The following is a 9,654-nucleotide window of genomic DNA, read 5'->3' as shown; positions in this document are numbered from 1 at the left end:
TGAGCTTGTGCTGAGATCTGTGCCTTCACCCTGGGTTTGAGACTCTCCTCGAACCTAATTTCTCTCCCGTCTGAGCCGATCTCCCCCTGGCCCCGAACCAACCTTTTTGGCGAGGCTGCAGATTTTCTTGGCCGGTGAGTTGTTCTACTTCTTATCTTTACGAATTGTAGCAGTCAAGACTATTTTTGAGGCTCGATATAATATTGATAAAGAGGGTAAGAGAAGAGCTTAGAAAGTCGCGTGTGTCTTCTCCGCCATCTTGGCTCTGCCCCCCATATTAATCCTGATCTTAAAACTAATGGTCTGATAGCACAGTGATTATCAGACAGTAATGGAGTAACTCTCCCTTCTTTTTGTCTCTTTTCTTAGGAATCAACTTCTTGCTTGCTCTCTTCTCCAATATGCCATCCTGCCAGACCTTTGTGAAGAAGAAAATGAACTCAACCTTTCTTAATGGAATTAGCTATAAAATCTTCATTAGAGTAAGGAAATGATTCATCATCTATTAAATGGCTAACAATATGGATCCCAAACTGGCAAAAACTGGTGGGTCTGAGAAGTCCTTCTTGCCTTTTGGACACCTGAACTCATGGAACAGCTCTGTTATCTGGTCTTCAGCTCCTTCATGTACTAGGTGGACTCAGACTTATCAAGCTGCCCTTGAACCTTTCCTTCTTTTTGAACCACCGTTTCAGCTATATATTGACTCGGTTCAGCCAAAGAATAATGCTGTCTGATTCCCAGAGATGTACTGTCATTACTTCCTTTTTATTCTTATATTTCATTTCTGCTTGCTTGTTCCTTGCTTCACGAAATAGGGTGCGTTGTACTTTGTACGTTGTACTTTGTACATTGTACTTTCCCCTTCAGACTGCTCACCTTCTGTTCTGCCCTTCTTAAATTGTTGCTTTTGATGTGGGTCATTTCCACTTCCATCATTCTTTTTTGTTTTATTTCTTTCATTCTGCTTGAGTTTCAGTTTTCCTAAGCTATATGGTCATCAGTTTATCTTGCAATTCATTCATCACGTTGTTCCTCGGTTGGTCTTTCTATCTCCCAGTAATTCAAATTAGATGGTACTTCCAGTGTCCTTCCAAATCCTTCACCTGCTGCCTAAATTCTTTCAAATCCTCAGTTTCTGCTTTTCCAAGTTCCACTTCAATTAATTCCTCTAGCAATAGTACTCACATAAGGCAAGAAATTGTTTCTCTTTTCAAAATCTAGGACTGTATCCTACATCTCCCTTAGGGAACACTGAAACTCAACTTTATTCAGCCTAGCTTGAACTAACTCCTCTTCCAGTTACAAATTTTTCATTATAGCAAGAAGTGTATTTGTGTTTTTCTAGTGTTCCAATACACTTTTTAAAAAATTCTATTTTCTGTGCATAATCTTTTAATTTTAACTTGATCATCTATTTCTTTAAATTTTATTAAAGTGTATACCTTTTCTAACTTTTTCATCTTTTTTTATTGCATTTGACATAATATGCTTGAATTAATTTGTCTTAACCACTATCAAATTGATTTGCAATGACCTTTTGAAAGTGCTGTAACATTGCTTCCATGTCTAGTTGCATGAGTTTTCATCTGAAAAAAGACTAGTCGGAATGGAAACACTATCTCTAGTTCAGTTCATTACTGCTCCATTAGAAATGATTTGGTTGATCTCGTTGCTGAGGATGGCCTGGTCCATCAGAACTGGTCATCATATAGTTTTGTTGTTGAAGTATATAATGATCTCCTGGTCCTGCTCATTTCACTCAGCATCAGTTCATGTAAGTCTCTCCAGGCCTTTCTGAAATTATCCTGTTGGTCATTTCTTACAGAACAGTAATATTCCATAATTTTCATATACCACAATTTATTCAACCATTCTCCAACTGATGGACATCCATTCAGTTTCCAGTTTTTAGCCACTACAAAAAGGGCTGCCACAAACATTCGTGCACATACAGGTCCCTTTCCCTTCTTTATAATCTCTTTGGGATATAATCCCAGTAGTAACACTGCTGGATCAAAGGGTATGCACAGTTTGATAACTTTTTGAGCATAGTTCCAAACAACTCTCCAAAATGGTTGGATTCGTTCACAACTCCACCAACAATGCATCAATGTTCCAGTTTTCCCGCATCCCCTCCAACAATCATCATTATTTTTTCCTGTCATCTTAGCCAATCTGACAGGTGTGTAGTGGTATCTTAGAGTTGTCTTAATTTGCATTTCTCTGATTAATAATGACTTGGAGCATCTTTTCATATGACTAGAAATAGTTTCAATTTCTTCATCTGAGAATTGTCTGTTCATATCCTTTGACCATTTTTCAATTGGAGAATGGCTTGATTTTTTATAAATTAGAGTTAATTCTCTATATATTTTGGAAATGAGGCCTTTATCAGAACCTTTGACTGTAAAAATATTTTCCCAGTTTATTGCTTCCCTTCTAATCTTGTCTGCATTAGTTTTGTTTGTACAAAAACTTTTCACTTTGGTATAATTGAAATTTTCTATTTTGTGATCAGTAATGATCTCTAGTTCTGCTTTGGTCATAAAAGACCTTCCCCTTCCACAGGTCTGAGAGGTAAACTATCCTATGTTCCTCTAATTTATTAATAATTTCATTCTTTATGCCTAGGTCATGAACCCATTTTGACCTTATCTTGGTGTACGGCGTTAAGTATGGATCAATGCCTAGTTTCTGCCATATTAGGGAAACACTATCTCTAAACCCTCAAACATAAATATGTCAAATATCCTTGTTGCCACTGATAGTAGGAAAGTTGTTAGAAAGATAGCCAGAAACCAGAATGATAAATGCAAAAATGTATAGAAACTCTGACATTAAAAATCTACATAGAGTTTCACTAGGTGTTTCTATGCTTCTATAAACATTCAAACTGATACATACAAAAGTGTGATTCTGCCATGTTTCGCTTAAAGAGTTCACACAGTCTATAATCTTGCATTAATTTATCAAACACACAGAAAGCTGCTGCTTCTGGCATCTGCATGAATAACAGTACAACTTTAAAAGCATTTCCCTAATAATATCAAACCTCATGATTCACTAAAGAATATGCCTATTTCAAGCCCAAATAATAAGATTTATAGATTTGAAACTTCCTTAGAAAATTCTCACTTGGACATTAATGCATTGTTGATGAAGTTGTGAATTTACTCAACCATTCTGAAGAATAATTTGAAACTATATCCAAAGGGCTATAAAATTGTGTATGCCCTTTAACTTTGCAGTATCTCTATTGGGTCTGTATCCAAGAAATCATAAAAAAGGAAAAAAGACCCACAGATACAAAAATCTTTGTAGCACCCTTTTGTCTGGCCAAACCATCAGGTAAATCCCACCTACTACTACCATATGGGCAGCAAGATGGTATAGTGGACAGAGTGCCATTTTGTAGTTATGATAAATGCCCCTTCCTTTCTTAAAATCTGACTTCAGACACTTACTAGCTTTGTGACCCTGGGGAATTCACTCAGCTGTGTTTGTCTCAGTTCCTCAACTATAAAATTAGCTAGATAAGATCATGGCAAATTATTCCAATATTTTTACCAAGAAAACCCCAAATGGGGTCAAGAGTCAGATGTGACTGAAAAATGACTGAACCACAAAAGCCTGTTGACTCCTGATCCTTGTTGTGGTATTTGTGTATATCTCTTCTTTCCTATCCCTGCTGTCTCTTCTACTTTAATTCTGCTCTTTAACTTGCTTTGCTCTTACTTAATCTCCCCCAACCCATAGATCCCTTGCTTGTCTTCTCTCCCCCCCCACTTTGCTTCCCCTTATGCCTATCTCAGTGACCCAAACCTTTCCTTCCAACCTCCTGAATCTTGTTAACCTGGAAAATTGTCTTATTCTGACCTTATTGATTTTATTGCTTTAGAATTTGACTTGAGGCATTATTATAACTATAATATATATATATATATATATATATATATATATATATATATGTATATATATATATATTTACATATATATTATATATATAATAACAGATATAATTATAATATCATTGTTTGGTGGGTCTTGTTAGAAAATCTCAGCTGTAGTGTTTCCTTTCTTCTTCCATCTTGTTTCTCAGCATGTATGTGTGTGATGTTATGTTGTTAATAGAAAAGTTGTATACTATAGAGATCATTAGAACTGGTGTCACAATACATGAGTTTCAGCACTACCTCATTAACTTACCGGCTATTTGACCATGGGAAAGTTAGCTTTTTCCTCTGTAAAACTGGCATAATTATATTGCTGTAAATACTGCTGTAAATATAGTATTGCTGTAAAGATCAAATGACATATGTAAAATCATTTTTGAACCTTAATCTCTATATAAATGCTATCTTCATTATCTTCATCATCATCAATCATCTAAACCATAAGTGTTCTTCCTGAGATGACAGCTATAAAAGGTTGCTAGAAGCCAATGAATTTGATACAAAAGCAGAGACAATGTTTCTTCTATGATTAATTGTATAAAAGGTCAGGTATTGAGAAAGAAACAAGTTAATGAAAACTGAATAAACTTAAGTACTAGTTAGTAGACCAGGCACATAGTATGGTGGAAATGTTATATAAACAATACTCTAAGTTTGTATTTGACTAGGAAACTATCTAGATGATTTACTTTATTAAATTGAGCTACATTAAGATTACTAAAGTTTTCATTAAAATAAATGTGTCATAGCATCTTTTCATGGCATTTATAAATCTTTTAATAAAGCCAGACTTTCAGCCTGGGAGATTTTCTTTTTGTATTTACTCATCCTGTTATTGTTGTTTTTCCTAAAGCTCACAAGAACTATTAGATGAGTATGGTAACCTGAATCTTCTCAACTGTACTTCTCCTATGAGTTAACTAACACTATGAGGGTATTAAGTCCCTTTCAGGATTTAGCCTACCGGCTAAGGACATGCCCCAACCTCATGGGGTGCTCCCTTTCTACTGCGTAATTGTGCATTCAAACTTGTCTTTCATATGTTCTCTCACTTTATTTCATATTTACTATTCCTGGTCTCTATTGTATCCCTTCATTTTGTCTGTAACTTATTCTCCTAAATAAATCTACCTTTTTGCCAAAGAAGATGGCCATTGTGAATTCTTCACATGACTGAACCCCAGTTTTTGGTGTCTCACATCATTTGGTGACAAACCCCACACTATCCCTGGCACTCTTTCCACTATACCACTTAGCTGTCCCAAGCATTTGCATAACAATAATTCTAAATCAAATGTGATAATGTCATTTGTGGAAAGAGAAAAAAAAAACCAGTAACTGTGAATCTGATCAATTGATGAATTATGGATAATGGATAAGAAGATAATAAGATGCTCTTTTATAAATATTTTTCTGTATGCATATATGTGTGCTTACCTAAACATATATCTGTATATTTATGTAAATAACAATACATATTTAGAAGAAGGAATCTAGAGGGTTTTGTTTTATTTTGTTTTGTTTTGAGGGAGTTGATAGAGAAAATGTGATCAAATAAATTTTTATATGATAATTATTTTTACAATATGAATTAAGAAGGATAAGAACACAATTCCTTGTCTATCTCTCCACTCTCTGTAGCCTCAGCAAGTATAGAAAGTTAATTATATAATAGCATTAATATTTTGAAGAGAGACCCTCTTCAGAGCTCTCCTTAGTAGAGCTTAGACCACTGATTGTCAGATACATATAGAGAACACTCCTTCACATGTGTTAGATTTAATGAATGTTGAACTCTTTTTAAATAACCAATAGTTCTGATTTTACATTTATATTAAATAGTCACAAACGTGGAAAAATTAATTTTAGAGTTACAATTAACTAAATGTTCCTAAGGTTTCAAAGATATATTGCTGTTGAAGTAGTCAAAACTATATTTGAATAATAGTTATTATTCTGAAATCAATCCTGAGTTGCACCTGGACTTGAAAATCTCTTATTAAAAGATGGGTAAATTTCAAAGTTCCAACAATTATTGTATTTTCCTAGGTTTGAACTCAGACAGATATATCCAGAAGAGAAAACTGCCTAGAACTTCCTATTTAGAAACTGAAACCAAACTAAAGTGGGGGACATGTGAAATGCACATCAACTTTCATGATCTTTCATCATCAGTATAATATGGCTAGCCTATTTTTAACAGAGTCTTTTAGATTTTAGAATAGAAACAGTGAAAGGTAGCAAAGAGAAATCTCGGAGACTTTTAGTTTGGTCTGATATGAAAAGAAAAAAAAAAACTTTAAAATTAAGAAAATGAGAGTATCTAAAAGTCCCCAGAAATAACATTTATGATATTAGAATTTTTAGGAACATAAGAAAGAAGGGGAAAAAAAAAAAGAGAAAGAAAGGACATATATGTGTGTGGGAAATCCACTTCCTGAGATGATAAAGCACAGGGAAAAAAGACTAGAAAGGCAGCATGTGGAGTCTCTGTAGATAACAAATAGAAAATAATAATATAGCATTATATGATAAATAACAAAGAAAAACAAATAGAAAAACAAACAAAAAACTCTAAAGTTCTTAGTTAAGTTGGCATCTGCCTAGAAACAGGGTCTACTCTAGAGCTTTGTGACTTAGGATGTTGTGCCACAGTTCTCTTCTAATTGTTCTGCCTCAGTTTCCCTTAATTGTTCTTCCTCAATCCCCCTGGTTGCAAGACCACCCTTCCCCTCCTAATCATTAGAACTGATATAATTTAGGGCTGGCTACACTAAAATTATAAATTGTAAATGTTTAATCCAGATAAAAAGAAACCTTCTAACGTAGACATCATGACCCCAGACCTTCCCTACTTATCAAAATATCTGGTGCCTCCCCCTATTCTGTCATTGTTCTTCTTGATCCCAATTTATCAGAATGTGCAGTGCCTCCCCCAACCCTGTCAGAACTGGATTGATAGTCCATTCCTGCTCTCAGTGCTCTGACTCCACCCAAGCTTCAGTCTACCCTGGTCATTTCATGTGCATATATACTTCAGGGGAAACTCACATTGGCTGCTAGATACTTTGATACATCAGCCAGCCTTGGCAGCAACATACCCCCAGCACAATTGCTCCCTCTCAAATAAAATATTAAAAACTCCCTAATCTCTATCTTGCCGCAGTTTCTCCAGAATTACAAGGAGTGAGTTCAAATCTAGTCCCTAAAGTTTTTTACATGATCTTTGGACAAATTAAAGAATACCTTTGATCCTTAGTTTCCTCATTTATAAAAGTGAAAGTGTAGGGATTGAACCAAATCATTAGACTTAGCTTTAAGTCAATTTTATTATCTTAGATAATTGATCCCAAATTTATTATTCTGGAATTGCATAATTTGAAAATATCCACAGATAGACTTGAGAACCACTATTAGAAAACATTAAAAAGTTACTCAATAAAGCAAGTTCTCCAGACAAATAGAAACACAACACTTTTATTCACTTCGATATAGAGATAGCAGTCAGTATAACTGCTGATCTCCATTAGGAATCTCTCAATAGGGTTAAAATGAAAGCAGTCCAGATGTATTAAATTTAAAGTTGTCACTGTTTTTCCTCTTTGGTATGCAAATATAGTGGGCAATTACAGGAAGTGTATCATGGGATTTCAGAAAGCAGTTGAATAAACATAAAAAGCTTTCAAAATCTCTTTGTCAATGAAATCAGAGGGCTTTAGTCATTAAAAAGAAAGAAAGAAAAACAGCTGTACTGCAACAAATCAGTGTGACAAAGGAAATGCCACACTTATTCTTTCCAAAGTCTGAAAACAGCTCTGATTACAAGGAGTTATTTCTATCTAATTGAAGAGCGAGCCCAATAGACTATACTTGCTGGAGTATTGATTGTTTCCTGTTTTCTTGAATTCTCTTCATCTATCAATGAGTTTCACAGATCATTAATTTTGCTCCACTTTAACCAAATCTCTTCTGACTTGGCAATCATTTCCAGAGCCTGTACCAGTCAATCAAAATGCACATTAATACAAAGATCATTCACTTTGCAACTTTATCTTCCAGATTTTGTCACATTCTGTCAAGTCAATCAGATGCTCTATGGAGCACCTTGTGGATTATAAATCATATTTTTAATTCTCTTGCTTGTCTTGTTTTCACAGTGCCCTGATATTTTATTAATCCTTTTTCCTTGAGCAATTTTCTTTATTTCAGCATATAATAAATTTTGAATACTTTAAAATGTTTCCTACTTTCTTTATACCAGAACATGAAAGCGCTTTGTAAACGTGAGCATGCTGCATATTTTCTAAGAGATTATTGTGTTGGACAGTATTGACCACAAAAACAATTAGAGAATCTCAGAGTAAGAAAAAGCAAAAAGGAGTTTATTATGATTTCACAAGAAATGGCATCTGCCATCAGACAAGGTATTTGTCAGTAAAGGAGGGCAAAGTAAAAACTAACTTCAAAACACTAGATTAAATATCCTGAACACAGAAGACCCACCCCTCTGCCTGTCCTCTTCTTCCATTATTTGGGAGAGTTTGTGCTTACATTCTAACCTATTCTAGAAATAAAAGAATAAATTGCCTTTAGAAGAGGTACTTAAATGCTAATTAAGAAGTGATGGGAAACTGGAGGGGAATGAAAACCTAAAACTTTTTAAGCTATATCTTTACTTGTTATTATAAAATCTCAAGTTACAATTAAGGGCAAGTTTTAGCTATATTCCCCTGAGAGTTTCTTCATTCTGTCTCTCCCATATATTATTGTTAGTATTATCATAAATTTTGTAAATTAATTTGAAATCTTTTGAAATGTATTAAAAAAAAAGCTACTTAGTCAATGATCCTTTGGTCATAGAGATGAGGCAAAATCCAAATAGAAGAGAGATTTCCTATAAACTATGAGGTCCTTCAGATATTCTTGTTTATGAATGATATTGTGTTGATTGGATTAAGCCCAATGGCATTTCAGAGTCTCTTTAAATAGGTATTTATCAGCAGGAGTTGGATTGCAATTTGTGATCTGTTGAAATCACAGATTTCTTTGAGGTTTTCAATGTAATTTGTTTCAAATAAATTGTTAATTCTCAATCAATATAGAGATGAGTATGAAACTTAGACCTCAGTTATTGAGTGAAATGGAAGATTTTTAATAGTCTGTCCAAATAATTCCAGTAGAGATATTGTAACTCTGTAAACATAACATTAATTTGGATGGCTATCACAAAGAGTTAACATAACAATATACATATATTATGTAAGATATCAATCAACTAATAAACATTTAAGCATCTGCTATGCTTCAGGCACTCAGATAAGTGGGGGTGAATGGCATTAGATAAAGCTTTCTCAAAAGTCTATGAGACAGAGTAGGTCAGACTTTAGGCCTAAATCATGTTGATGAGGTTCAGTTCCCCTTGATTCTCAGTCAGGGAGCCAAATGATAAGGTTCAGGGTTGTTTCCCCAAATTATGAGATTTGGCACGGGGCAGGGAGTTGTGGGAATCCCTTTGGTTGGCACAGAGGTCCTTTGTAAAGGAATTTACCAAGCCAAAAAGTTAAACTGGCAAAAGAAGTTTATTATTGGCAGTGGGAAGTCAGCATTTGCTTGAAAGACTGAATTCCTTGATGGAAAGATCCCAACAGAGGGATATAAAGTTTTTAGCAGGAAAACCTATCCTAGCAGAGAAAGTGAA

General features: G+C 34.5%; 1 pseudogene; it reads right to left on the bottom strand.

Moving 5' to 3' along the window:
* Positions 1-440: 440 nt before the first annotated feature.
* Positions 441-1,585, bottom strand: LOC100917483 (annotated as a pseudogene).
* Positions 1,586-9,654: the final 8,069 nt, after the last annotated feature.

The sequence above is a fragment of the Sarcophilus harrisii genome, chromosome 1, assembly GCF_902635505.1.
Source record: "Sarcophilus harrisii chromosome 1, mSarHar1.11, whole genome shotgun sequence".
Taxonomy (NCBI): Eukaryota; Metazoa; Chordata; class Mammalia; order Dasyuromorphia; family Dasyuridae; genus Sarcophilus; species Sarcophilus harrisii.
The sequence above is the reverse complement of the archived record's forward strand: the minus strand, read 5'-3'. Positions and strand labels throughout refer to the sequence as shown.